Source organism: Rattus norvegicus, chromosome 13 (genome assembly GCF_036323735.1).
Source record: "Rattus norvegicus strain BN/NHsdMcwi chromosome 13, GRCr8, whole genome shotgun sequence".
Taxonomy (NCBI): Eukaryota; Metazoa; Chordata; class Mammalia; order Rodentia; family Muridae; genus Rattus; species Rattus norvegicus.
The window spans coordinates 45,458,042-45,481,618 of NC_086031.1; the positions used below are offsets into that span (position 1 = coordinate 45,458,042).

Sequence of the window (23,577 nt, forward strand, 5' to 3'; positions counted from 1 at the left end):
AGAGAAAGTTAGTTAGGGGTCTGAGACTCTAGAATCCAAGAAGGAAAGCACAGGGAAAGTGGAACATGTTTGAAGAAATTCTAGGGGTTTCAGATGCCAGCCTCCCATCCGCAGTCTAAAGGTAAAATGCCTCACCCCTATTTCTATGCAACTAGCTAAAAATAATTGTACTGATTTCTCACCTCCTCAAATACCTCTCAAAGCCTCACCTTCCCAGTATTTCCAATGACACCTCCTTATTTTGTAACTTCCTGCTTCATTCAGCAGCATTTAGTAAGGACAGATCACAGCTAGGAACTGCTTCGGGGATGGGAAAGTTTTGAGATAAGGTTTTGTTATGTGGCTCAGGCCAAGCACACTACAATCCTCTTGTCTCAGCCTCCCCAAAGCAGGCCATACAGATGTGCACCACCATACACAGCTATTCAGGTGCTTTTAAACAGAATAAAAGCAGTACAATCCCTGCTTCCTGACGGTGTCTCGTCTTATTATTTCTCACTCACACTGTTCACACATGCTTTGTCTCCTTCCACTCGTTCTTTACATTGCACTCTATTTCCTCAAATTTTAAATTAAATTGTTACAGTAGGAAGTGAACAAACTTATCATGGAAGGTCAGATGGTAAACAGTGTGTAGACTTCTGGGTCCTATTTTCTCGGTCACTACTATTCAACTCTGTTCTGGTAATATAAAAACAACTACTTATAACACAGAAGCTAATGAGTGTGGCCATCCCAATACAGTAATTTTCAGAAATATAGACTGCAGGTCAGATGGGTCAAATGGACTATAGCCTGCTGATCCCAAGTTAATTATTAATTGCATTGCTTGTTGCTCCACTGGAAGGAATTGAAACTTCTTCCTATGACCTAGGAAATCCTCCAGCCTCAGCTGACCACCAGCTGCTCCTCTGTGTCCACTATATTCCAGCCACTCTGACCATTACAGAGCTTACGCACTGTGCCACATCCATTCAGTTAGGGTCCCTCGCTAGCTATTTCCCTATCATTACCCTCTTTCTCAGGGCTCCTTAGCTGCCTGAACTCACCTCTTCAGAGGGGTCTTTTCTGATCACCCAAGACCGAAATGTTCTAACTCCCATGCTCTATTTGTTTGCTTCAAATTATTTATCATCAACTGAAAAAAATCATGTATTTCACATTGATCTGTGTTCCCAATCACCACACCTGTGGTGGTTTGAACACACTTGGCCCAGGGAGTAGCACTTTTAGGAGGTGTGGCCTTGTTGGACGAAATGTGTCATTGTGGGGGTGGGCAATGAGGCCTTCCTCCAAAATACATGGGAGCCAATCTTCTCTTATCTGCCTTTGGATGAAGATGTAGAACTCTCAGCTCCTCCAGCCCCACATCTGCCTGGATACTGCCATGCTCCTGCCTTGATAACAATGGACTGAATTTCTGGACCTGTAAGCTAGCATCAATTAAATGTTGTCCTTTATAAGAGTTGACTTGGTCATGGTGTTTCTTCACAGCAATGCAAACCCTGAGTCAACACCTTTCCCCCACGAGCAGATTCATCCCTAGTTCCAGCATCTAGACCTGTGTCTGACACCTAGCAAGGAGCTCAGTTAGTATCTGTTGTCAGAACTGTGACTTCCTCCAGTCTCACTCACTTATGCCTGGGTATCATCTCTTGTACCAGTTATCTTTCTAAAGCACAAGAGAATCTTCTGCTTAAAATACCTCATTCCCCAATGGCTCTAGAACAAAACTGCAAATTATGTGTCAAGGCTGCTACAGTTCATGTTATGCTTCTGATGCTCTCTTGGTACACTAAGCAAGGACATTTGCTTATCTCAAGTACCCATCAGAGTACTAGGAACACTGCTGGTTCCATGAATGTAGAATGAAATCAATTGACAGGGATACAACAAACAGCATAATGGTAATTTTGGATGTAATAACTTAACGAATACTAAGTATAAAGGCAACAAGGCAGGATTTTTGCAAAAGATACTTTGTTTTCATGAAAGGAGGCAGGAGGAGAAGTAATGCAGAGTCATCTGTTTTATATCCTATAAGCAGCATTAGAATAAGACTTAATACTTGGCCCCAAATTCAATTTAAAGATTCTTCAAGGATTCCAAGTGTTCATATTCTCTGCTATCTATTAGCAAAAAACCAAAAACAATAACAACAACAACAACAAAAACGAAGCTCTAACTTGGATGTTTTGTTGTTGACCCAAGAGATTCAGGTTTTTCAGAACTTCCTGACTAGTAGAATGGAAATGATTGCTTTTAGAAAAATTTCTATTAGCCCCTTGTAAGACCAAGGGATTTTCACCAAATTGGGCTGAGGGTTACAAACTATCAAATTGTCCAGCTAGTTAGGGAAGAAGAAATGTATTTCTCAAAACCAAAGGGAAATGAAAAAAGACCAACTCAGAAAGTCATCCTTCTCTCCTTCAGCTGGAAGACTGAGTCTAGTCGTCCTGTCATCTCGACATGACTTTCTTGCTTAGCATCTGAAGGCTGGGGGCTGGGTGATCTAGCTGAGTTCTCTTCTAATGCCACACAGTCTGTCTCAACAAAGCATATGCTAAGTCATCTCCAGACTCCAGAAATGACAATAAATCATTGTGTTTCCTGTTCACTACAATAAAGTGTAAGGTAACTCAGTCTGAATAATCACTCTGTATTCTACTCTGAGTTGTCTGATAAAGAACTGGAAGAAACAAACCAAAGCTATCTGGCCATCTTCTCATTCACCAATGGTCCAGTTACAGAATCTAAGAAAGGGGAAAACAAGGCTCCATAGTTTCCCCTGATGTCTGTACCTCCTTTACATTTAGAATCTCCATATGAAGAAGCTAAACAAACTTACTAAGTTAACAAAATGACCAGCCCTGTGTGCAAACCTCTTAGAACTACAATCTACATTCAAGACATTCCCAAAGTCTTCTTCAAGAAATCTAATTGATATATACCAGTATCTTCCAGATTTAAGACCATGTAATATTCTTGTCAAAGATCTGTTTATATCAACACAAGAGCCAAGAAGTAATTATTCAAAGGATTGCTGCCAAGTGGCTTACAAGACTATCTTCTCATACAACATTTAACAAAACCACAGCCCATTACCCATTCTGACACTCGTTTGCCAATGGTTCGGTAGTAGTGGCTCTTAGTCCCTGACATAAAATCATCAGAATGGTCTAGCAAATACCATCCTGAAGATGCTAAAATATGTGGGTTGTGTACAAGAAGAAAGGAAAGGACTCATCAGTCAGATGCACGCTATGTCAAAACCACACTAAACCTCTCCACTGCTCCTGCCTAATCCTAGTTGGGCTGAAGCCAAGGTGATGAGCCAGGTCTAAGGTTTTCAAACTGACACAGGAACTAAGACCCCAGGAAGCAGCAGTATAAAAGGCCAGATAGGTTCCCAGTGGAGAGAGGGATTAATGGAAACTTGATAGAACCCAGGGTCTAAAATGGCAGAATTTAACTCAGCCAAAGCAGAAACTTCTTACTAGATCTATTAAACACATGTGGGCTGAAGTAGCTTTACTAGTCAGAGAAACTGGCCCCAGCAAGAACAACTCAACAGCCCAAGGCACACCATGGACAGGGCTAGCAAATGAGTAGAAGCAGGTATAGTAGCACACATCTGTAATCCCAGCACTTGACATAAAGATCAGAAGTTCAAAACCATCTTCAGCTACATAGTGAGGTCAAGTCCAATTTGAGCTACAAAAAGTAAATCTCATCTCAAAACAAAACAAAACAAAAAACCCACATAACTGAGGCAAAAGTGAAAGAATCAAGAAGACGAGGGCTAGGGCTAAAGCACAAGACTATCACAATGAATCTTTACAAGAGGAAAATAGAAACTGAGTCCAGGGGTTGGGGATTTAGCTCAGCGGTAGAGCGCTTGCCTAGGAAGCGCAAGGCCCTGGGTTCAGTCCCCAGCTCCGAAAAAAAGAACCAAAAAAAAAAAAAAAAAAAAAAAAAGAAACTGAGTCCAATGAAACCATGTCAAAAACATGTGGAATCAGTACTTAAGAGACTAAGGGAGAAGAATTAGGAATTTGAGGATATTCAGAACTACATAGAAAGACTTATTTCCGAAACAAAACATGAAATCAGGGGCTGGAAAGATAAATCAGCTCTTTTCTTTAAAAGACTTATTTTTATTTTATGTATATGAGTACGCTTGTATATGAGTACACTGTAGCTGTCCTCAGACACACCAGAAGAAGGCCTTGGATCCCATTACAAATGGTTGTGAGCCACCATGTGGGTACTGGGAATTGAACTCAGGACCTCTGGAAGAGCAGTCAGTGCTCTTAACCGCTGAACTATTTCTTCAGCCCCAATAGATCAGCTCTTAAAAGCACTTTCCTCCTTCTGTCCTTTGTAGCACACTAGACATTCATGTGGCACATATACATGCATGGATGTAAACACTCATACATAAAATAAATCCAAAAGAATATATTTTTAAAGCTATGGAGTTAACTGGGAAGGTTACCTACTAATCTCAGGCAGTGAAAGAATCTAAAACAATTAATAAGTAATGCTTACAATGGGTTAACACCCATGAAATAATCCAGGACTTCCTGGGTTTAACCTCTAGCATCTCAACAAACAAAAAGATATGTAAGTTTATGACATCAGGGGTAAAAACATATATTGTACGTTAGTGAAAGTTACTTCATAACTAACTCATTATTCCAAAAACTAATAAAAAGGGGAAAAGGGAACAGGGTGGGGGAAATTATTATTTATCTAGTTGCTGAGGGAAGTGGTTTAGAATGGGTTGAAGCAAGCAAGCATAAGACAGCTTAACTAACCTGAAATCCCACTTGGCTTCAGCTATGTTCACATCCCTTCTCTAACAATGCATTTGGCTGCATCTACAACCTCCTGCAAACAAGTCAGTAGGCCATTCTTCCCTCAGCACTCCTTGATAATGCCTCTTTTGTGGTTAGTTTCCACTGAAACATGTCCCCGAATACATCCACGAACTAGAGGTGGAGGAGTGATCTAGCCTGAGCCAGTTTAGGATGACTGGTACACAGTAAGGAAAGCTATGTCCTCTAGGTGAATTTTAAAAATCTTCTATTTACTCTTTGCCTAGCTAGACATAAGAGCATGTGCATCATGGGAGAAAAAAAACATTTGCAGTAAAGACATATAAAACCCAAGCCTGTCCATCAAAACAGAAGACTGTCCACATTATGTCCCTAGCAACCAACTTCTCCTGGTGGACCACATAAACAGAAAGTTCAAAGCAGTAACTGATGCTCTTGAGCACTCAAGAACCCACCCTGGCTCCTCCCCACTATATCCTGCAGTCTCTGGAATGAAACTTCTTAATACTTTACAATTTGTATGTGCTTTGTCCTTGTTCCTCCTCCTCCTCCTCCTCCTCCTCCTCCTCCCCCTCCTCCTCCTCTTCCTCCTCCTCCTCTTCCTCCTCTTCCTCTTCCTCCTCCTCCTCTCCCTCCTCCTCCTCCTCCTCCCCTTCTTCTTTCTTCTCCTTCTCCTTCTTCTTCTTGAAACACCTGCTCCAGAAGCCCCCAGGCAACAAGATGAAATGAAGTGGGCAGTAACTGTTTGATCTAACTGTTGGGTGTGGGGGGCAGCAGCACTCCATTTATTTATGAATATATATTGGAACCTTCCCTCCCCTGGACTCAGGCAAAAACTCCAAGTGTCCTAATCTCACTTCTGTTGTTGTGCTAAGATATCCTGACAAAAAGCCACTTAGGGGGAAAAAGGATTTATTTAGCTCATAATTCCAGGTTACAGTCCAGCACTGCAGGCAAGTACAGGAAGTTCCCATGCACATCACATCAGAGCCACAGCCAAAAGCAGGGAGAAACAAATGCATGCATGCCTACTACTCACCTTCTCCACTACAACACAAAGCCAGTGGAGTGGGTGTTCCCACATGGATCAAGTTAATTAGAACACTCCTCCGCAGACACGCCCACAGTCCAGGGTAGACAGTCCCTCTCGTTCCCAGATGCTTCTAGGCTGTGTCAAGTTGACAAAGCTTACCCACCACCATACCAAGACAGAACCTAAGCCAAGTCGCTTAGGATTTAAGATTCAAGTCAGGCTTCTGTGAACAGAAGAGAGACATGAAGAGCAATCTAAGCCTTCTTGGGCTGTCAACCGAGAGGTGTCAAAGTTACAGAGCCATCAGGTTGCCTGGCACTGGATCTGGAATTCTAACTCCCTGTGCAGTGGCTTCCTAGAGAGTGCTTATAAGTTACCATTCATTAATAATTTGTTCCAGAAATGCAAAAGAGCCTGATTTTAAAAATGGAGATGAATTATGTAAACTCGATCAAGAGAAGGTAGAAAATTCAGAGGAATGGAAAATGTAACAAGAGTTCATGGAGAAAAATGCATAGGTTAAGAAAAGTTGGAGTGGGACTACAGAGATGGCTCAGCTCTTGCTCTTCCAGAAGACCTGGGTTTCATTCCCAGTACCCATGTGGCAGCTCAGAACCGTCTGTGACTCCACCTCCAGGGAATCTAACTCCTTTTTTGGGCTTCCTTGGGAACCAGGTACACAGACATACACACCACAAAAAATAAAATAACGATAACAATGATGATGAAAGGGTTACAAAAATAAACACACAAAAAAAACCCAACAAAACAAACAAAAGACAAACAAAAAACCCACCCATGCATGGTTTAGATTATTGTCCTGGTTTTCTGTCACGTCAACACAAGCTACGGTTGCTTGAGAAGAGGAAAATTCAACTGAGAAAATGCCCCCACCAAATTGGTCTGTGGGCAAACTTATGCTGCATTTCTTAATTAGTGACTGATGTGAGAGGGCCCAGCCCATTGGGGGTCCTGGATGGTTTAAGACAGTAGAGCTGAGCAAACCATGAAGAACAAGTTAATAAAGAACACTCCTCCATGGCTTCTGCTTCTGTTTCTACCTCCAGGTTCCTGCGTAGACTTCTTGCCTTGACTTCCCCCAGTGATAGAGAGTGATCTCAGAACTGTAAAATGAAATACCATTTCCTCCCCACATTGCTTTTGGTCATGATGATAAATCACAGTAATAGAAACCCTAACTAAGACAACTATTTTGCCAAAGGACTCCAGTTCATCTCCATTCTCATCTCAGGAACCACACTCAGTACCACAAAAGGTGGCAGAGTGAAGACAAAGTTCTCAAGGGATCATCTACAAGGATCCAGACACTAGTCTCAAAAGCTCAGTCTAGCCTCTTCCTAACTACCACTCACGTAAAAAGCCAGAAAAGCAACCAGAAAGCTTGCACCACTGCCAGACACCTTCAGCAGCAGGAAAGAACTGAAAGAACTTCAATGCTGGTTCCCAGGAAGTTGTATAGGGGCAATGAATAGAGAAAAGCATTAGGGTTGGGGATTTAGCTCAGTGGTAGAGCGCTTGCCTAGCAAGCGCAAGGCCCTGGGTTTGGTCCCCAGCTCCGAAAAAAAAAAGAAAGAGAGAGAGAGAGAGAGAGAGAGAGAGAGAGAGAGAGAGAGAGAGAGAGAGAGAAGCATTCACCAAGGGCTTGGTACTTTCAAATGCAGAATCCACACACCTCTGGAGGTTGTGAGGTTCCAAAGGCAGGTTGCCGTCTTCCTTTCTCTCAAAGATAAATGAGCAAGCAAGCTGGCCAGAAAACCACTTAAAGCATTACTATTTTAAAAAAATCTTTATAGGGTCAGGGGGGAATGGGTCTCTAGGCAGTATGAATTCCCTGCAGATTCTGGGGATGACGTCAGAATCCCTTTCCAGATCTGTTTAACACTTGTGGTCACTTGTGTTCCTATCATTGTGGGACAATGTTTAGTTCATTTAATTTATCCTAATTCTGGTCGCCGTTAGCAAAGATTGTCATCTATCTGTACCCACTCATAGAATCTTATACAGAGCTTGTCATCTGTTCTCCTAAAATAAAAGTGTCTGTCAAAGAAAACATCAGGGAAAGAGGGAGAGGGAGGCAGGAAAGGGGAAAGAAGGAGAGAAGGAGAAAGAAGAGAGGGAGAGGAGAGGGAGGGGAAGGAGGGAGACAGAACTCAGCTACTCGAGGACTGTCTTCTCTCTATCCTATAGGAACCAGAACTCAGCTACTCGAGGACTGTCTTCTCTCTATCCTACAGGAACCAGAACTCAGCTACTCGAGGACTGTCTTCTCTCTATCCTATAGGAACCAGAGCTCAGCTACTCAAGGACTGTCTTCTCTCTATCAAGTGAGACTCACATGTGAGAGTCACCCGAACGATAACCTTACAAAGTCAGGAGGTAGAAAACAGAAAACCACTTGGTACCCAACCTAAACGAGAACCCATCTACAGACAAAGTAACTCCTGGTTCCTAATTATGAGTTTTGTTTCACTGGGTATCTTAAGGCATAGCCCTAAATCTTTGTGCTCTGTATTTTGGCCACCTAATATACAAACACTAAGTTAAAATGAGCTTTGTAATCAAAGCAAAACGAAGCTTTCTAGGTGGCATAGCTGCAAAACACAAGACACTGGAACTTTACTTGTTCCAAAAATATGTTTCTGGAAGTCAGCATCTCGAGAGGACATCAAATCTCAACTGCAATGTGTGGATAAACACACAAGTTCAGAACCTTTGCTTGGATAAAACAGATGTAGTAGAAGCAGGGGTGTAATTGTGATTAGAAGTATAATGAGAAGCTATAGGAAGGATTAAAGGCGGCATCTCCTTCATTAATGATCAAAGTGTTTCCTAAATCAAATTAGTATACCCTGTATCACAAACCAGATAGCAAGAAGTTAAATAAACTTGTCTTTTTATTAATGCCACCACAATTACACTTTGGTCCATTTAAAAACATGTTCTTACCAATATTTGCTTTTCCCCCCTTTTTAAACAGTCTGTACTCACATCATCTTTTAAGACAAAAGACCTTACATGCTTACAAAAAGAATGGAGATGGGCCAGCTTCAAGACACATGCTACATGGGGAGGAATGACTGTCTCTAAGAAATGGCTCTATACCTCTCTGACAACCCCACAATAAGCTAGCTTTACACAGATGCCTGAAATAATGAAGTTTATCAAGAAAATGAACAGTTGGCAAAATCAAGGCTTCTATCCCAAAGGGCTAGGCTTGCAGCTGGTTTGGCCAGTCATCAAAAAATCTGAATTTAAATGGCAGACACATTCCCTGTGGCCTGTAACAAAACAACTGGGGTGTCAAAGGCTCATTTCCTTTACACCCTACGCGTCTCCTGCCAATAAAAAGAGGAAGCTTTGGTGTTCGTGGCACATCTTGGGTAGTTTCTAGTCTCATCAGTCTCTGGGATTTTCCACATATTTCTGAGTCATTACCCATCTATACTGACCTATAATGTGCAGAGAAAGGCTCCTGTTTAGAGTCTGGAGGAAAAGTGTCCAATCTCAAAGTTCAAGAACTCCTTCCTCTAGGGAAACACATGTAAGGAAGACTATGGACTCAAATGTCAGAAGCCTAATTTCAGACTGACCCTCAGCCAGCTTGATGACTTTGGAAAACTCACTTATCTTCTCAGGACTCTATCATTCTCACATATACAGCAAGAGAGAAAAAGATCAAATGGTCTCCTGATTCCCTTCTAATCCATCCTTTGACTTTTTGATTAATAAATGATACTCCTAAAGCTAAAACTGGGACTTAGATTAATAAATACCTTTTTTTCATTAAGAAAATTTCTATTCTAAACAAATAGAGCTGTTCTGTCCACAGCCTCTCGAAACTGCAACATTGGTCGAGAGACTCCTTCTACAGAGGATACTGAATCAGTAAATAGACAGATGTATTCAATCAACAAATACCTACGAAGCACTGTGTAAGCATTAGAGTAGAATAAACCAGACAAAATCCTTTTCCCATAGAAACATTAGAGTACATTTGAAAAAGAGAAGTAATTTAAAATTAATCAAATAGAACATACCAGGTCAGGGTGTACTTTCCAGAGAGCTGTCACGAAAGCTATTAATAAGGTAACTTTTAAGTAGAGATTCAAGACAGCAGAGAAACGAGCTATGAAGATGCTAGTATTCTAAGAAGAAGCAGCATCAGGGCCTTAAGACAGGACTCTGCTAAGCATGCTTGGCGTATTGGAGAACAACATGAGTCCAGTGTTATGCAATGGAGTGCAGGGTGAGGAATGATAGAAAGCATGGCTGCCCACTCGGGAGAAGAGAAGAACCCTGTGATGCCAAAGCACGGGTAGACATGAACAGAGACTGAAGATCTGAATTCCATTTCTAGATGTATTTATTTTTATGTGTATGAGTGCTTTTGCCTTTATGCATGTATGTACAGCATGTGTGTGGTGTGCCTGGTGTCCTTATAGATCAGCAGGAGTCAAATCCCCTGGACCTGGAATTACAGACAGATGGTTCTGAGCCACCATTAGAACCCAAGTCCTCCACAAGAACAAGTGCTCTTAAGCACTAAACCATCTCTCTGGCTCCCTGAATTCCATTCTTTAAGGACTGTTGAGCTGTCCTATTGAAAGTAGATGGGAGGGACAGGAGAGAAGTAAGACCAGTTAGGCGGCTACTGACACAATGCAGTGAAAGGTGATAAGTAGTTCTGGGCCACAGCAGCAGCAGCGAGGAGTGGGGAGTCAGGCTCTGCAGCATCTGCTGAAGTACAAGACAGTGAGTGCAGCGCAGAATCTAAGAAAATTCTATAGCAGAATCCAAAGCATCTCAAGGACGCAGACTCAAACATCTGCCATGAGATCCAAGGATGAGGGAATTATCCAGGTCTGTCACTCAGTGTCCACCACGGTACCCAGCACAGAAAACCGTATCCAGACACTGTCAAATGAATAAAGATGAAATGGGATATATCACAAATCCAAAAGATCTGTAGTCATCAGCAAACTAAAAGCTATAAAGCACTAAATCACTACTTCACTAACGATCCTCTCCTATAGGTGAATGTTTTTTTTGTAAAGACTTCTCCTTCATAACTTATTTCATCATAGTAAATATTAAAACTTCCAAAATATGTCATAATAAACAGCTGAGAATCTAAGCAACTCAACTACTTCCTGAAGAGACCATATGTACTCACTGAATTTTACAGCACCTCAGTACCTCCGATTTATAGCACACTTTCATGAGAAAGTTCACGTTCCAACAAATACTGAGTAATGGTGGCAGCTAAAAGAGTACCTCTGTAAATAATATTACAATTAAACAACTAATAACAAAAGCCAAATCTGTATTATTTCTAGACGGAAGACCAGTGATTCCTCTAGTATGTGCTCCATTTCTGTATTAAGTTGAAAACAGGAATTTCTACATTTTTGCCCTAAAGCAAAAGTTGCTTAAAAGGGGCAACAATTCTCAGCTTCAGAAGCTCTTCTGTCAAGATAAACCTTTGGAGTCCCAAGGCTCTCAACTCCTGGAGACTAAACATATGCAAAGTACAGGATAAGAAAAGTTACCACATGGGAGAAACAACAATAAAGGTATGTTAGAAACCACAATCTGAAGGCAGTTTTCTCAGCTAGGTTATGGACCATGTGAGGGCTAAATTAAAACCCAACATTAATCAGGCATTAAGTGGGAAAACATTTTACTCACCAAAATAAAAAAAGGAAGAAGAAAGATTCTGACAGATAAGTAACTGTGCACAAATTATATTTTAAGGGAAGCTGCAACATCTAGGAGACCAGGTCCTAGACACATTTATCACCTGAGTTGCAAACCATTTGATGTGACCTTGGACTAATTATCTAACTTTAGTGTCTCTGTCTCCCCTCTGTGCCTGACTCTCCCACTCACTAGGTATTTCAGCCCTCTCCTATCTGAACAGGGATGTTATGAAGCTGAGATCATGTCTCTGGAAGTTCCAAAGGTTCCCTGGAGAAAGACTCTCCCAAAACAGAGGATCTGGTTGTTAGCAGGATAAGTAAAAACCAAGATGCTCCTGGAAACACCCACCATACTTCCTGTGGTAAAGTCTCTAAGATTCCCCAGAATCATTTGGCTTCAGAATGAGACAACCAAATATGCTCACAAAACATCTTTATAGAGACTGTCAAGAGTTCTAGGTAGGAATGGAATAATTATACTCAGGTGTTTTCTAAACATTTAGTGATACTCTTAAATCATGAGTATTTTTACTGAAATGACCACAACTGTCACCTGTTATGAAATAAGGCATTGTGCAGTATGCAATAGTAGAAAACCCATGATTACGACCCCCTGGGCAAATTCTGACCTCAATTTCTACCTCTATTATTGGTTTTATAATATTGAGGATTAAACAAGATAATATGTGAAATATAGGTGGCCTGGCCCTAGGCTCAGTAAAGAAGCAAAATATGCTTAGAGCCCTTCTTCTCAGGGCTCTCCTTAGCAAATAGTGAACGATGTTAATACTTTAATCACAGATCCAAGGAAACATAAAACAGGAAAAGCTTACCCTTTATTTTTCTTACTACTCCTTGACTAGAGCAGACTAAACAGACCAAATTTTAATTAGCATTGGGATGTCCCAGGTAACCCTGGCTCATAAATCCCAAACAAGAGACTGGTTTTTAATGGTCTACTACATGCCAGTCTTGTCAATGACACAAGCAGATTGTCCTTTGTCCTAAGCTCCCAAAGAATTCCATTAGCCAGGCACACATGACTCTAGTGGGATGTGGGGTCAAAGGCTTTCTATTCCGGCCATTGTAATCTAAGAATAGAACTCCCAAGCATAGGGCGAATGGACTCACAAGGCCTGTGTTCATCTACTAGCCACATTACCATCTGAAGGTTATTTAAAGCGCGTGGTCAGAAAGCATCCCTCTGAAGGAGAGGACTGATAGGAGAAACAGTTAGGGTATGTTTTTAATATAGTACCTTATACAATTTATAAATACACTATAAGTTGTATGGACCAAATATGGATCTTGAGATATCCATCCATCCTCACTAGCTCAAATCTCTCACTTGGCTTCCAATCAACCACCGCACAAGGAATGTCAAACTCACTTCATGAATAAAAAGTAGGAAGTGTGGAGGGACAGAGTGGGTTTGTACACTTCCCACATAGTAACAGAAACTGCTAAAGCTCACTATGAGCTTTTGTGTGCTTGGCTCTTTTTACCTTCCTTGTTCACACTCTACAATAAGAACACGGAGGTTCTAGAAGATTAAGCAGTTTACTCTCACAATTTACATGGCATGGCTGAAATGGCTCTAGTCTCTGTTGCTCGAGCTTGTTTAGGTGAGGCTTGGGGCTGTACTATGTTATCCTTCTTGGATCCTTTCTGCTATTCTAAGAATGCAAGGACAACAACAGTAATAATAACCTCACAGTTTAAATATTAAACTGCATGCCTTAACTACTGATGTCAAGTAAAGAGAATTAAGTAGTCCAATATCATCAGCAGAGTTTTTATGGACAGAAACCAGACCATAGTTCCAATTAGCTAGACAAAATAGATTTCACACCAAAGGTTATCTTTTTTTTCTAGAAAAGAGGGAAGACCTTGAGCCTTTATCTCATCATTTCTCCTTTAAACCCCTACACTTAATACAGTTTAGTATACAGTCACTCCTTGGTTATTGGTGGTTATTCCAAAACAGACATGGATACCAAAATCCAAGAATACTCAAGCCTCACATAAATGGCATATTTACACATGATCTGCCATATTCTGCAATACACTTTTGAAATACAAATTCCTTTTTTTTGTATTTAAAATCTTATTTATCATGTGTGTGCACATATGTATGCATGAGTGTGTGTGGGGGTGTGTGTGGGGGTGTGTATATTGTGTGTGTGCACACACATGCATATGCTTGATAGCACAGGGGCACACATCCCACAGTGCTAGAGGAAAACTTTGTGAATTTGGTTCTCGATTTCCGTTTTTACATGGGTTCTGGGGAGCAAGTTCAGGATGTCAGGCTTTAGGACAAGCACCTCACCCTCTGAGACATCTATCTCCATGTTCCTTTCATACGGTTTCAATCATCTCTAAATTACTTATAATACTTAATACAATATAAGTGCTATATAAATCATTGTTACACTGTATTGTTTAGGGAACAATGTCAAGAAAAATGTCTGTATATATTTAAGACAGTCAATTATCATAAACCTAACTATTTAGAATACAGGGTGAACAATGCTCAAAATAAATGCTACAGAGGCAGGTTATGTGAAATAGAGGAGTGGAATATGCTGGAACTTTACTCCATTAGCCAGGCACACATGAACTCGGTGCACAACAAACCATTTGCCTTTTGGAGTTTTCTGGAATCTTTTGCCTTTTGTGGAAGAAAGATAATCTTGCTAGGCAGCCTAAGCTTTTCCACTTGTGGCTCTTCTGCCCCGGCCTTCTCAGGCTACACTCTCCCACCTATCTTTGACATGTGGTTGGTTGACTATGCATCCATGCTTCTGAATCCACACCAGTGACTGGCCTGGCACCCTGCAGTCACTAACTCAAAAGCAAGTTCTTAAGACAAGATGAATAGGAAGGCTTTGCTTTGCAAAGACACTTCCTTGCCCAGATTCTCTGCTATATACCTGTCTTTGAATTTCAATCCAAGAACAATTGCAAAATAACAACTCTGAGCTTCACCATACTCAAAAGAACTAATCATAACTTGGCAGATTAAGGCAAGATCAATTCTCTAGCCTACTTCCTTCCAAATTTCTTTTTTTTTTTTTTTTTTTTTTGGTTCATTTTTTCGGAGCTGGGGACCGAACCCAGGGCCTTGCGCTTCCTAGCTCTACCACTGAGCTAAATCCCCAGCCCTCAAATTTCTTATAGAAAGTGGAATCCTTGCTGTCTCTCAAATCAAGGCTAGCAGTTTGGAGTCAGAGGAAGGAAAAAAAAATTAGTAGCAATAGTAAACCAGAAAACCTAATGTGACATACAATCAAAGTATATTCGTGTAAGCATCTGGAAATTACTTTGCCCGTGGTCTCTGTACTTCATTTAACTCAGGCATGGGACCTAAAGGAGCTACTCACAGTGACTGTGGATCTCCTGGCTTACAGCCTGTTGCTGCTGCTGTGGTCCTGTGATAAACTTAGGATTTTAGATATTCTAGGTAAGTTCTCCATCGCTGAGCGACCTCTACAGCCTATTTTGTTATTTCATTTAATTTTATATTTTATTTGAGACAAGACCTCACTAAATTGCCCAGGTATGCTTCCAACTTACCATCTTCCTACTGTATCCTAAAAAGTAACCGGGATCACAGGCATGTGACATCACATCCGCCTGGTGCCTCCATGCCTCTCTCTAAGCCAGGTCTCCACGGTCTGGCTCTAGCGTGGTCGCCACACCCATGGAGAATCGGATGGCAATTGATTGTCTTCACTTTACCTTCCCCTCTTTCTCATCAAATGAAGACAGCTACTGGCCAACTCATAGCGGCAACTGAACACTGGATTATTAATAAGAGCATATAGATTTTGAATAATCAAAGCACATAGTTAACATAATTGAGAACATTCTGTTAACTAAGTAAATGTTTTTCAAGTCTACAGGCAGTATTTTTCCTACACTTACTTCTCACAAAATTTTATCAGTGGTGAAAGAGATTCCAAGTTTCTATGTATCACTGTTAAGATAAAATTCCTGTTCTTTCATGAGGGTTACCCTGTTGATATCTTTTGGAGTAGCCAGATAAATGTGGTATTTAGGGAAAGAAAAAAGGAGAAATGAGATTGTCTTTTTATACATAAAGAAATGAGGAAGTGCCATGGTTTATATCCAGGCCTGGTCCTTTTCAGAGAATGTGCTTGGAGGAAATGCAGTAGCAGGCCCTCTGAAGAAACCCATCTCATATCAGGTTCAAATTTAAGATGTATCCTTTTATTAATACCCCACTGGTGTGTAATTGTTAATAGTAAATAATAACTAGTGATGTATATTTAACTTACTTTCTCTAGATCAAGTTAAGTTCAAACCAATTATCATCTGAGGGTAGTGACAGGTAGGAGGGGTTCTGGGAGGATGCTAAACAGGCAAATTACTCTCTACCACATATCAGACAGGGAAGCCAGATGATTAGACCATCAACAGACACTAATATATTCAACTCAGTGAATCTGTAATCTTGAGTGACCAGAGTTGTCTACACTTTCTAGTTGCTCACCACTGTGTGCTGTAGTTATGCATCATGCATTTCAAGTCCAGCCTTTTAACTTTCAAAGCTCAACGGAATTCAAGCCCAATGACAAAGTCTGAATAAAAGAAAGGGCATTTAAGTTGCTGAAGGTTTAGAGCACTTGGTCTCTCTCATCAGAAGCTGAACCTTCCAAACATGAGAAAAGCAGTTCCCTCTACCAAGTGGATTTCTGCAGAAGAAATGGGCCAAGCGAGAGATCCGTGTCTTGAGATTTGGTCTACTTTCTCTAAGCTCTCTTAGAAAAGAGGTATCTCTTCCTCCGTCTCAATATAGGAGGGTAAATGTCTACCCAAACAGGAAGGTCTGCAGGATGCTACCAGCTGTCATGAGTTTCCCTATGACTTGAAGACTCTTGGCTCGCCATTCTGAAGCATCTTGTTTCCTGTTCTCCTCTGGGTTACAGCCCAAGCTAAGAATAGCACTCCATTCATGCTACTGTGTACACATCCTTTTTATTTGCACTTTTCTCTTAAATATGTGTAAAACCCTGTTCTTGTACATTATCCAAGGTAAATGGAAACATTTTTTTAAATAGGCACAGAGCAACAGATTTATTTCCTGCCCAATCTATCAAAAAGCACTGCCTGGGGGAATTCCACTCAAGAGCTAAGACCCATAGGAACTGAAGGGGCATAAGCATCCTTTCTACAACTCCAGACAGACAGTCAGCAACAGGACAGCAAAACATACATGCCCACATCTACCCAGAACTTCATCTCTGTACATGTTCTGAGCCTTAAAAAGACCAGGAGGCTATAACATTTGTCTCTTTTTAACAGGTCAAGCAATGTGAAATCACCTACAAATGCTGATCTCACTGTTAACCAAAACAGTCCTAAAAATCAAGTAAGATTTGTGCTGATGAGCCAGAATGCAAAATCCACTTTTATCCAACCATCTCTACTCCAATTTCCTATTAATCTTTAGTGAGCAAACATTTTGCAGAACACCTTGTGTTTTGGTTGTTACTGTTGTTATTGTTATTGTTGTCAGGTTTTTTTCTTTGAGGGGGTATTGTTATTCTTGTTTGTTTTTAAGACAGGATCTCACTTTATAGTTTCTGGCCTAGGAAGTTGCCATGTAGACTGACTAGACTACCCGCAAACTCAAGTGATCCAAATTGAAGAGATCCTGTCAGCCAGGCCTGGAACTGATGAGAGATATCTACTCATTCACTCACTTACTTCACATTCATATTCATATTCCTTCCTGGCCCTTGAGCCCTTACAGCACTGCCAAGTGAGTAGGCAAACAGAGCAATATGAAAAAGCCAGCACTTTCTACATGCCTCTGGTCACCTGGTTGTTTGCATGTATGCCTCTAATTAGATGAGGTAGTTAGGAATTGTCCTTGGATACTCAGAAATCAGCATTTACACAATGTTTCTGTTATGTATGTGTGTGCTGCGTGTAAGTAGATGCACACAGAAGAGCAGTATCTCTTCTGGCAACTGCAGAAGCCAGAAAAAAGCCAGACTCCCTGGAGCAGAAGCTGCTGGCGGCTATGACCCACCAGATGAGTGCTAGGAACCAAACTCCAGCTCTGAAGGAGCGGGAAGCTTTCTTTACCAGTTATCCAGTCCCCACACTTGTTTCACACAGTCCATTCTAAGGGATGTTTCTTGGATTATTGAATGACTCTTAAAGACTGAGCAGGCTCTTTGTAAAATAAAGAGAATAAACAGCATTTCAACTAGGAAAAAACTTCCATTTTATACTTCAGACTAGACTGCTAGTTATAGAAGAACTACAAAGAAAAGGAGGAGAGGTGGGACAAAACACACTACACATTGTAACAACAACAACAACAACAACAACAACAACAACAACAACTACAACAACAACTGAAATTGCCTGCTAAAATCTGCTCCTAACTGGGAATGCAGTTTAATATTTTAAATCTTTAACTGGCTTTCTTTACTTGGTGAGTACAGAATAATAACAGTAAAGGGAGCACAAGGGTTCTATAATTTAAAGCAAGGGAGGACAAACTCAAAGCACCACATCTCATTGGTCATTTAGAAAAGCGTCCACTGACAGGACAAACGAACATGCACTATTCCCCTTTGGGGAATGCGATTATCTTTTATGGATTCGAAATGGTTTTAAAAGAATTAATATCACTCATACAGGCAACAAAATGGGTAATTAAATGTTAAAGAATCAAGATGACTGCTAGTCCTTTAGAGTTAAAGAACACACACAGACATATGTGAGGAAAGCAGTCACTACGAAACCCTTTATTAGAGCCGCTTTTCTAACAGAAAAAAGTGGGCTGAAAATAAACCTCAAAGGAGCTTATCTTGGGTTGGGAGCGCTGTGCTTGGCTGGTACAGTGCTTGCCTAGCATGACAGAGGCCCTCGGTTTGATCTTTAGAACTATGTTAGACTGGGGATGATGGCACAGGCCTATTAGAGGTAGAAGCATGAAGATCTTAATCACTTTGAAGACAGGCTGGGTTGGAGGAGACTGGCCCCTCTCCCCAAAGCTCATCTTTTAGAGTTGTTACTTTGATGTAGCCTTTCCCACCCTTCAAATAATGAGGTTTTAGAAAACATCAGCCTACATCTCGTCCTGCTATGCTTTTATCTATATATTAGCTTCTCTTTTTTGCTCCGAAGATAAAAGGTTTTTTTTATTTTATGATGTTATTATTACTATTACTACTACTACTACTACTACTGGGTACCTTACTTGTACAGTTGCTATAGCCTGTACATAGAAGAGGACAACTTTGCAAAGTTGGTTCTCTCCTTCCACGTTTACGAGGTTACAGGGATCAAACTTAGATTGTCAGGCTTGTTGGGTAAATGTTTTATCAGTCAGCCCACAGAGGGCTCAGAAATGACAAATACACAACTATTTTACCTACAGAGGTTTTTATGTTTGCTTGTTTGATTTTTCCAATTTTTATAAAAACACAACCATGTTATTATACTACTCCAGGCCTTCTATGGTTCGTAAAAGATTGCGTAAGTTTTATCAACTTCTAGTGAACATGCCTCTTCACTCCTCTCTTGGCTGATTTGACAATGCTTTTGTTTTTCTTTAAACTACAGGGAAAGTCGCTTTAAAGAAGGGGTAATTAGCGAGCAACTGAGGAAGACACTAGCATCAACTTCTCACCAGCACACACACACACACACACACACACACACACACACACACACACACACCTGCGTGAACACATATATACATATATACTATGTATGACAAAATTAGCATTTTCATTTTTAAAAATATTCTTTTGGTTAAATAGTATACATATTACAGAATAAATAATATATAAATTCTGAGATTAAATTAATTTGATCAAATTGCTTCCTTTTTAGCATTTATCTGGAAACTAGGGGGTTTATTGAAGAACATTAGGGAAGAGCAGTCTTAGAGAAAAGAGTCCTGGTCCCAGGCATCAAGCTCTATGCTCTACCACAGTGAAGAATGCTTTCCTGGGTGCAGTATAAACTTAGGGGCACATGCCCTCAGGAAAATGATTATCTGATTCCATCTCAAGACTGCCTATTGACAATTAGACGCTATATTCATCAAAATGACTTTCACAAAAAGAACAACATGGTATATGATCAGATTACTTACATATTATTTATTTATTTCTCTTTATTTGTGTGCATATATGATGTGTGTATGTGAATATGAGAGTTCGGGTGCATGTGTGACACAGAGCACACATGGAGATGAAAGGACAGCCTTGGGTGTCAATCCTCTCCTCCTCCCCTTCCGCCTCGTTTTGAATAAGTCTCTCTGGTGTTCATTGCTGTGTAAAAGAGGCTAGTTGGCTCATGGCTGGCTTATGAGCTTCAGGAGATTTCCCTATAACAACCTCTCATCTTGTCACAGAAACTTTAGGATTAGGAACAGGCTTCCAATTTATCTGGCATTATGTGGACTCTAGGGTTCAAATTCCGGTCCTCATGCTTGTAAGGCAAGTGCTTTCCCCACCAGGTCACCTCCTCTATCAGGCCAGATTAATTTTTAAAAGCTACTGAATGAAGTTTATCCTTGCACTCTGGTAAAGATCTATGTAGATGACCATGCTCCAAGACCTTCTCTGTAGTTTTATGAAAATGAAATGTACCAGTAAAAGAAATCTAGGGGGGTTGGGGATTTAGCTCAGTGGTAGAGCGCTTGCCTAGCAAGCGCAAGGCCCTGGGTTTGGTCCCCAGCTCCGAAAAAAAGAAAAAAAATCTAGGACTAGGGATGTGGTTTATCTTGAAGGTGCCTGCCTATCGTGTGCAAAGCCTCAGGTTAGGGTACCAGTACTGAATAAACCTGATTCCGTCTGTAATCCCAGCACTTGGGCAGTAGAAGTAAAACACTCAGAAGCTCCAAGTCATCCTACAAAGTACATTCAAGACCAACCTGGGCTACATGAAACCCTGTCTCAGAACATTTAGTTAACTTAAAAAAGGGAAGTAGACACAGTAAGAAGCATGGTATAAAGGGGCAGAAGGGAATAATGGAAGGATGTGTAAATGGGAGGTCAGGCAGAGGAGGGGTTGGGATAGGAATAACTAACATTAAGACCATTTGAAAAAGCCTTATGGAAGTCTATTTTATAAGCTTCCTTATATTAACTGTGCATATATTATACATATATTAATATGTAATATGTGTATTTTAGTCTAAACCTGAGAGAAATAAATAAGAGGTATTCTCAATTGCCACTATTCAAATACCAATTACAAATTAACTTCTAAAGGCAGATGGGATGGAATACAGCACTGCTTCAAAAGTAAAGGAAGTCTTTATCCTAATGAATTGATCTCCTCAATTTAACTGTACATTTGATCCCAAGACCCTTTGTGGGCCTAATAACCATGGGGAGGCCCGAAGTTAAACAGTCCCTAGGGTGGCCCACTTCATCACAGCCATCAGGAGGCAGGAAAAGCCGCTAGGGAGGTTCTGATTTTATTATGTAAATTATAGTAAACTACACTCAGCTCCCTCCTCACTATTACTGCATCTCTGTTTCTACCCAGTGAAGTCAGCAGAAGTAGATGAGGAAGTCTGTGCATAAAGGAAAGCAGACAGGGCCGGTTACTCCTCTGTGGTAGAGGATAACCTCCACTAGCAAGTAAACATCCATAGTACAGTTCCTCTGGTTTCTCTCTTCAGCCCTTCTTAGTCAACTTAATTCCAAGGACTCCAAGAGGTGAAATAGGTGGTCAAAAGTCGGGGGCAAATTCAGAAGCCCTGAGAAAAGCAAAGACTACATAAATAGTTCCTGGCATCTCATTTCCCAGGACCTGTGTGATCCTGAACACATTTCTCTGTGCTTTATGTTCCTATCCAGATTGTGAATAAAAATAGCCACCTCGCAAAGCTCTGTGAGCTACCTTTGGACCTTCTAAGGCCAGGGGAGGACTACATGACTCCGTTCTAACTCAGAGAAGTTAAAACCTGGATAGGAAAGTGAAAAATGTTCAGTTATTGTCTAGGTATGAACAAATTCTGAGGTCATAGAACAGGATACAGACCAAGATAGAAAGGAGGTCTTACCCAGGCCTACAGAATTAGCAGAAAAGAACAAGCTTGGAACTCCAGGGCGAGGCACACTAGGTCTGAATGAGTCACTGATACAGTGACAGATGCACTGGTCTGAAGGTGACCAGCAATTCTTCATAATTCTAGAATGCATACCTCTAGGTGGAGATTTAAGATGCTAATAAGACTTGCAGTACATGAGGTTATATGTAAAAACCACATGTAATAGGTAAACCATGCAAGACAACACTTACTATACGGATGATTCAAAAACCCAGCTCTCTACAAATGAGCCAGAAAGCCCCCAGGTACGGCGGAAGAAGGCCTGTTCTTTGTGTAGCGGTTGCCTCTTGAGCTTCTGAATTTTCTTCCTGCTCTGACCCCCTTCCTCCCTTGAAAGTGTCTTAGGAAATTCTCTCATTCTGCTTGGTACCATCCACGTCTGTCTACTGCTTTGTTCCTGGACACAAGAATCTAGAAGCCTTCTGGATGATACACACGGCAATAAATTCTGCCTGCCTGTAGCGTTGTGATCCTGCGTTTCAGGCGCGAGCTCCAAGAGTGTGAGGGCCAGCTGAGGCACGTGTCAATGTGAGGGGTACTAAGCACCTCCACAGACACACTCAACACACTCCACGGTTCTCGCTCTAGTGCAGACTTTCTAAGTTAGCCACTTGTATTTACTTCAGAATGGACCTGAACTCTGGTCAGGTCGATGTCATTTTCTTCAAAGGATGTTAAAAAAAAAAAACAAGAAAGACTCAGAATCTATCCTAAGATGACTTGGACTTGCTAGTAATCATATCTTCAGTCAAAATCTGTACTCTAAGACAACTGTCAAAAACTACTGCAGATAAGTAGCGAAACCACATAAACTCCCAGAGGCTGAGAAGTACATCAGGACTCCTTTCATTTAACTTGTGGACCATACTGTATTTCTATCAATTTAAACCACACAAAGTATTTCTTACAGGAAGGGAAACCAGAGAAGGTGGCTTCCAACTGTCTACCTCAATGCTGTTTTCTTCCTACATATAAAAACAGCAATAAAACCAGGCAGTGGTGGCACACACCTTTGATGCCAGCACTCAGGAGACAGAGGCAGGTGGATCTCTGTGAGTTTGAGAACAGCCTAGTCTACAGAGAGTTCCAGGACAGCCAGGAACAGTTTGTTTGAAAAACAAACAAATACAGAAATAGTCTAAGTGGGACTTAGGTGAGGAGAGTCTCCCTGTTTTCTTCATCATCATCATCATAATCATCATCATCACCACCACCACCACCACCACCACCACCACCACCACCACCACCACCATCATCATCATCATCATCATCATCATCATCAAGTATTGGCATTGTTGCAATTACCATCCTAAGAGGCCGGAAGTTTAGCACTTTCTTACGTTCCCTTCTGGAGATAATTTTCCTTATCTGAAGGCTTCAAAAAGTGTGACCAGACAAAAGGCCTCAACTCAAACTCAGTTCAGAACAACCTTGTGACAGCGATTAGGAAAATCACTTCTATCAATCTCAATACAGCCTTTCCACTTTCTCCCTAACTCCCAACCAAGAACCCATCCCAAGACCCACACTACTGTTTGTCTTGGCCTCATCAAAGGGCTGGATCACACATATCCAGGCTGCCAAAGCAACAGGAATTTTACAGGGGCCCTGGCACAGGGATAACCCTGAAAGGAAAGTGACAAAGTCTAATGTGCCACACCAGCTTACTTTCACGGCCTCTTTGGCTTTACTTCCCTTGAACCAGAAGCTGAATCCAATACTCTACATAAGCCCTGAGGGTTCTATTTATATTCTGAAGTCAACTGGGTACCTACCCTGGTTCCCAGCAAACCTGAAGTAAGAGCAGTTTTTCCCTTTAAACAGTCGCTGAAGACATAAGGACACTTTTCGCTCTGCCAAGAA

General features: G+C 41.1%; 1 protein-coding gene and 1 pseudogene across 7 annotated transcripts in view; both read right to left on the bottom strand.

Moving 5' to 3' along the window:
- LOC108352529 (NADH dehydrogenase [ubiquinone] 1 alpha subcomplex subunit 3 pseudogene) overlaps positions 1–5,874 on the bottom strand; it is a 28,032-nt pseudogene extending 22,158 nt beyond the window's left edge.
- Srgap2 (SLIT-ROBO Rho GTPase activating protein 2) overlaps positions 1–23,577 on the bottom strand; it is a 221,139-nt gene that overhangs the window by 159,850 nt on the left and 37,712 nt on the right. The gene's annotated exons all lie outside the window — the stretch shown is intronic.